Source organism: Sceloporus undulatus, chromosome 2, assembly GCF_019175285.1.
Source record: "Sceloporus undulatus isolate JIND9_A2432 ecotype Alabama chromosome 2, SceUnd_v1.1, whole genome shotgun sequence".
NCBI classification, from domain to species: domain Eukaryota; kingdom Metazoa; phylum Chordata; class Lepidosauria; order Squamata; family Phrynosomatidae; genus Sceloporus; species Sceloporus undulatus.
This window is the reverse complement of record NC_056523.1, coordinates 57,173,139-57,179,138: the sequence shown is the minus strand read 5'-3', so window position 1 is coordinate 57,179,138 and position 6,000 is coordinate 57,173,139. Positions and strand designations below refer to the sequence as shown.

Genomic DNA, 6,000 nt, shown 5'->3' with positions numbered 1-6,000 from the left:
TCACACACACACACACACACAGTCACAATATCTCCAATAATAATAATAATAATAATAATAATAATATTTATACCTGCTTCTCTAATTAGATTGAGACGGCTGACAACACTAAACATTAAAATACAATAAGACCCCATATCTGACAAGCCCACCCGTGTGGGTGTTTCTGCCCCGTGTGTTGTGTGTTGTGTGTGTCTGTGGGCTGGAGCCTTCTTCTGGCGCCTAGCCTCTTCCTTGGGGCAGCCCTGTTCAGGTGGGGCACTGGGGTGGAGCCCACTCTGACACACCTGGGGCTTTGGGTGGCAAAGAGGAAGCAGTCTCACTCTCATAGCAAGAAAGGAGCGCCTCTTTTGTCAGGCTGCATCCACAGCAGAGAAGTAATCTGGCTTGATACTGCCTTAACTGACATGTCTTCATGCTATGGGATTCTTGGAAGGGTAGTTTGTTGGGGCACCAGAGCAAAGATGCGAGAGGACCCCCTAAGAGGAGAGCAAAGCTCTGGTGACACACCAAACTACCTTTCCCAGAATCTCATAGTAGGCAGCCATGGCAGTTAAAGCCGTGTCAAACTGGATTATTTCTGCACCGTGGACGCAGCTTCAGAAGCCGTTTCAGGGCCCTTGTTTTTTGTGGGGAGGGGGTTTATTGGATAGAGCTTAGACCAGTGATTCCCAAACTCTGGCCTTCCAGGTGTTTTGGACTCCAGCTCCCAGAATCCCAGACCATTGACCAAGATGACACCTGGAGCACCTGATTTGGGGAATCACTGCCTTAGAGATTACTGCCTTAGGAGGGAGTGGTGCTTGTGCTTGTTTGGAATACTCTTGGTTAGGATATTTGCCTGCCTCCTCCTCCCCCAGTTTGTGTACGTCTGGCCTGCATTGCTCCATGGTGTGTGTTTTTTGTGCCTTCAGGTTGTTTCTGACTTATGGTGACCTAAGGCAAACTGATCACTGTGTTTTCTTGGCAAGTTTCTTCAGAAGGGGTTTGCCTTGGCTATGCTCTGAGGCTGAGAGAGTGTGACTTGCCTAAGGTCACGCCCAGTGGGTTTATATGGCTGAGCCAGGATTCGAACCCTGGTCTCCACAGAGCTACAGTCCAATGCTCAAACCACTACACCAGGCTGGCTCTCTGCTCCATAGTTGCAGGAGCTAAACCTAATCAGGGGAAATCGGAGAAACGGCTGCGCTGCTCAGACAGGATTTCCTGAGGTGCCTCCCCTCCCAGCAGGTAGAGCCACTTCCTTTTGGCTCCAGGACTTTGGTTTCTACGCTGGAGGCTTATGAAGGGTTTGCAGTGTTAAAAAGGCAAGCCTCTGCTTTGGAGAGCTCAGCTTTTTCACTGCGGGTCTGCTTTCCAAAGACAACCATGTATTATTATTATTATTATTGACAGAACAGTGTGAGTTGTGGTGATCTCTTGTACTAAGTAGTGTAGCTTCTTTTGAAAGACATCAGTTAAAAAACTGCCAGAAAATGCACCAGCCTATCACTTTCTCACTTTCTACTCTGAAGAGCACATGGATCACCAAAATCAAATCTGGCTGTTGGGTGCGCACTAGGTACACAGTGGGTACAAATGGGTGGAGGAAACACACACTTGTTAATAAATTGATTTAAAACTCTTAACAAAACATTCTAAAGTGCTTGTCGCATAGTAATAAGACTGTGGCCTAATAAGACTGTGAGTCTGAAAGTATCAGCTTCTTGAGTTTGATACTTATTTCTTAATTTAACTCAACAGAAGCTATTTCATATATATTTCATATACTGTATTTCACAGGCAATATGATGTTTCAGTACTTTGCGTTCAAGAAGACTCAGCTGTTATGGAGTGGACAGCAGCTACTTGTGTAAAAGCAGACTTTAGATTTGTAGGATCTTTTTTCTTTCTGATTTTCGAATCAGATTCAAAATAGGTGGATAGGTACTAAGAATTAAGGTCTGTGATGCTTCACAGCAAATCAGCCAGCCCAGGAGTTTGTGATCAGTATCAGGATGAAGCTCATACATAACCTTTCATACAAAAAATCTATTTCACTTCTGCAGATTTTTTTAGCAGTGCCGATTGAGCTGGGTTGGGGAAGTCTTCCATTATGGAACTATTAAATAGTTGGAACAGATATGGCAAATCTACAAAAGGCTACTGATAGGCCACATGGTTGTCCCTTTCCATTTTATAGTCTTGTACACTCCATTTCAGTATATGTTTGAAGTTGCACAGTTGTGTATATGCTATGCCGTATGCGTGTATGTACTTTTTCCTGTGTGCTTCATAGCATTTAGTGAAATGCAATACAGTATATATATATATCTCCATAAATTTATATACCGTAATATGTTTTGGTCGTTAAAGAGCTACACAATTCTAAGCACTAAATCCAATTGTTAGTCCTAACCAATGGAGTCATTAGGGTTGGTAACACCCGGTGTGGTTCCCCCCGCCCCACCTCCCATTTCAGAACATATGGAATCTTTAGTAATGCTTTTTTGCACTAATGTTACTCATAAATCATAATTCTCTTATTCCACTGAATGTAATTCTAATAGTTGTGACATAAACAACTAGCAAAATTAAAAAGATACCTTCAAATTACATACTATCTTTGGCTTTGCTTTGCGAACGAAGATTCAGGAAGGACTCATCCTGCGCTTTGCACAAGCGCGTTGGTGACTAAAAAGGCCAATCCGGGACAAACAGGTCCGGTTGCAGAAAGCACAGCGGAAGGTCTCTTTGGGTGATGTTTCTGGGCTGTGGTTCTTTCTGCGTTGCCATTTCTCTTTGTTCGCCGTGAGCTTTCGAAAAAGGCTGCAGCATTGTGGATAGTGCGTCTTCATGCCTCCCAATGCGAGGCCAGAGCAGACCACTGTTGGTGATCAATTTGGCCGAGCCTGAGATGTTGTTTCAGGGAGTCCTTGTATCTCTTCTTTGGGGTGCCCCTCTTATGCTGACCCGTGACGAGTTCACAGTCGAATACTATTTTTGGGAGGCGATGGTCCTTCATCCTAGAAACGTGTCCTGCCCAGCGTAGCTGTGTCCTCAATAGCATGGCCTCAATGCTGGTGATCCCTGCTTGCTCAAGGACAGCTACATTCGTCACATAGTCGGTCCAGTGTATATTTAGAATTGTGCGTAAACAGCGCTGATGAAAGCGTTCGAGGAATTGTAGGTGTTGGCGATAGGTGACCCATGTTTCAGTACTCTATACACAACCTAAAAGTATTTACATATACATAATGTGTATAATGTGATGTTTAATTTTTTTTAAAAAAAGAATAAAACATAAAATTTTGAAAATATTTTTTAAAAAAATTGAATGTTTGAAATTTGAAATTTTAATTTAAAAAAAATTCTAGGGCCTCTCTTTTGTCCTCCCACTGAGCTTCACCCCACTCCCACCATCTCTTAAAGCATTTTAAAGGGAAGCAGATGAAAGCCACAGCCCATTTCTGCCAAAAGGTTGGTCAGCAGCAGTGGTATCATCCCCCCTTAGGGTGTCACCTGGTGTGATCCGCACTCCCTCAGTGACACCACTGGTCCTAACCACCATAGACTCAAAGTGGGAATGTAGGGGCTTTTTTCCTTATGGTTCAGCGGCTCTGCTCTGGTTGAGATTGACAACTGGACTGACTAGACCTTACTTTTTTGCCAGTGTTGTTGGAGTAATACGCTTCTGAAACCCAGTACTGTATTGAGGGACTTTAGAAATTGCCCATAAGGACTTAAACCTTCTTCCCTTCACCCACTTTCTGAAGACACATTTTGGAAAATTATCTAAATTGAACAGTGGTAGGGTCAGAGAAGGAAGATGCTACTGAGTTTTTAAGATTTAGTTTGAGTCCAGTCATGAGGGACTATCAACTTCTAAAAGAATTATTAATAGACTACCAGTATCATAGGTCCATGTGAATAGGGTGAAGATCCTGTGCCCTTCATATGTTGTTAAACTTTTAACTTCCAGCAGCCCTTGCTAGTGTTGTCAAATGGTGAGGAATGCTAGGAGTTGCAGTCCTGGAAAATCTGAAGGGCTGTGTGGGTCCCACCCCTCTATTGTGAAATATAACTCTTTCATAGTTGAGGAAAGCAGTAGTGTATCAGACATTAAGCAGAGTGTGAGCCCTCCTGCTCTCAGTAGCTGTGTCTCTCTACTTGGTTCTGTTCACATGGACCTATGACACTGATACCCTATCAAAAAGGATGTTGACAAATTGGAGCGTGTCCAGAGAAGGGCGACCAAAATGGTGAAGGGTCCAGAAACCATGCCTTACGAGGAAAGATAGAGGGAGTTGGGCATGTTTAGCCTGGAGAAGAGATGGTTAAGGGGTGATATGCCCTTGAGGAGAATGAACTTAGGGTCACCATAAGTCAGTAACGACTTGAAGGCACCTAACAACAATAATCTGCCCAATACTCAAAGGCAGAACATCTCTGTTTGAATCTTAGAATATAGTTGTACAACCTGTTCTTGAATTTTTATGAAGTCTGTGATATCCAGGGTGGAAGTTGTATCCCTTCTAGCAACTCCCTATTATTCCATTTTTAGAAGTTGGACATGCATACATAACATTAGAATAATAACAGAACCCAGTGTTACAAGATGAAAAGATGTAGGAAATATATTTTCTGGCAGGTTATTTTTTTTAAATAAAGACTTCACGCTTTGGCAAACAAGACACTGTCAGTTGCGAAACAACTCTAATGAATCTTCACTGTCAGATCATGTATAGGTTTTTTTTTTAAGTAAATGGGATTGGTGGCTTTTAAAAGTAATTGGGATGCATTGGCTTAGTGGTTAAGATGCCAATTCTGATGATGGGAAGATAGGAAGATTGGCAGTTCAAGGCCTGAGTGCCACATGATGGGGTGAGTTCCTGTCACTAGTCCCAGTTGCAAATGCAAGCAGATAGATAGATACTACTTCAGTGGGAAGGTAATACCATTTGATGCAGTCATGCTGGCCCCATGACCACTAGAGCAGTCCTTGGACGATGTTGGCTCCCTCGGCTTAGTAAGAGAGATGAGAACCAGCCCCAACAGTCAGTTATGACTAGACATTTATGTCAAGGGATTGCCTTTATCTTTACCCAAATGGGATCCAAAAAAATAATTAAAGAAAACACATTGCTATTGAATGAGACTTTCTTGGCTTTAGTAATTCAAGTGCTGCTAAAGCCAAGCAAGTCTCATTCTAGTCAGTTCTTGAATAGACTTTAAGATTACTAAATGATACTACTCTGAGCTTCCCAAAGGAAGAGTAGGGATAAAGGCATAATACATGTTCTGCAAATGGAACCCAACTCTTAAAAGTTTGAGATGCTAGCAGTCATTCATTCCTATAACTAAATCTTGTGTGCTCCCAATCAGCAGCCAAGTGGTAGCATAGAATTAGTATGCTTAACAAGTAAAGAAAAATAAAACTAATACCTACCTGTGGGAGCTGAACATAACTTTTAAATAATTGTTACCCTGTTTGGTGGAAGGCCATATGAATTTTAAGTAAGGAAGTAACTTCGTTTTCTTTGCAGTTGTGTCTCTGGAGTATAAAACTATGTTGTTATGAGCAAAACGTGACCTTGAATTACAGACCTGAAGCATAACTTCAGAGACCTTGTGTCTGTGTAAATAGACTTGAGGCTTCAAGGAAAAGCAAAGGAGAAGGAATGTTGGTTTTCTGTATGTAACCCATATGTTTTGAGACAGGGGAACCTTGCTGATCTCTGAATAAGTCTCCTTGTGGGAAAATACCTCTGACAGCTGCTGCAACTTGCGTTTCCAGGAATTACTTCACTCTACTTTCTTTCAGTTTAAATATTAACAGCAGAATATATTGTGCAAAGTGCCAACTAAAGTAACAATAGGAATCATGTGTACTTTTGTCCTACTCATGCTGGGTGTTGCTAGTTTATAACTAGCAGAAAGTTGACAGAATTGTTAACATGGGTGGGAGAATGTCTTCTACAGAACAAGACTGAACACCTTCTGTATTGAACATGGGAGATG

General features: G+C 42.1%; 1 protein-coding gene across 4 annotated transcripts in view; it reads left to right on the top strand.

Moving 5' to 3' along the window:
- Nucleotides 1–6,000, top strand: part of FLNB (filamin B) — a 102,004-nt gene that overhangs the window by 941 nt on the left and 95,063 nt on the right. The window lies entirely within an intron of this gene.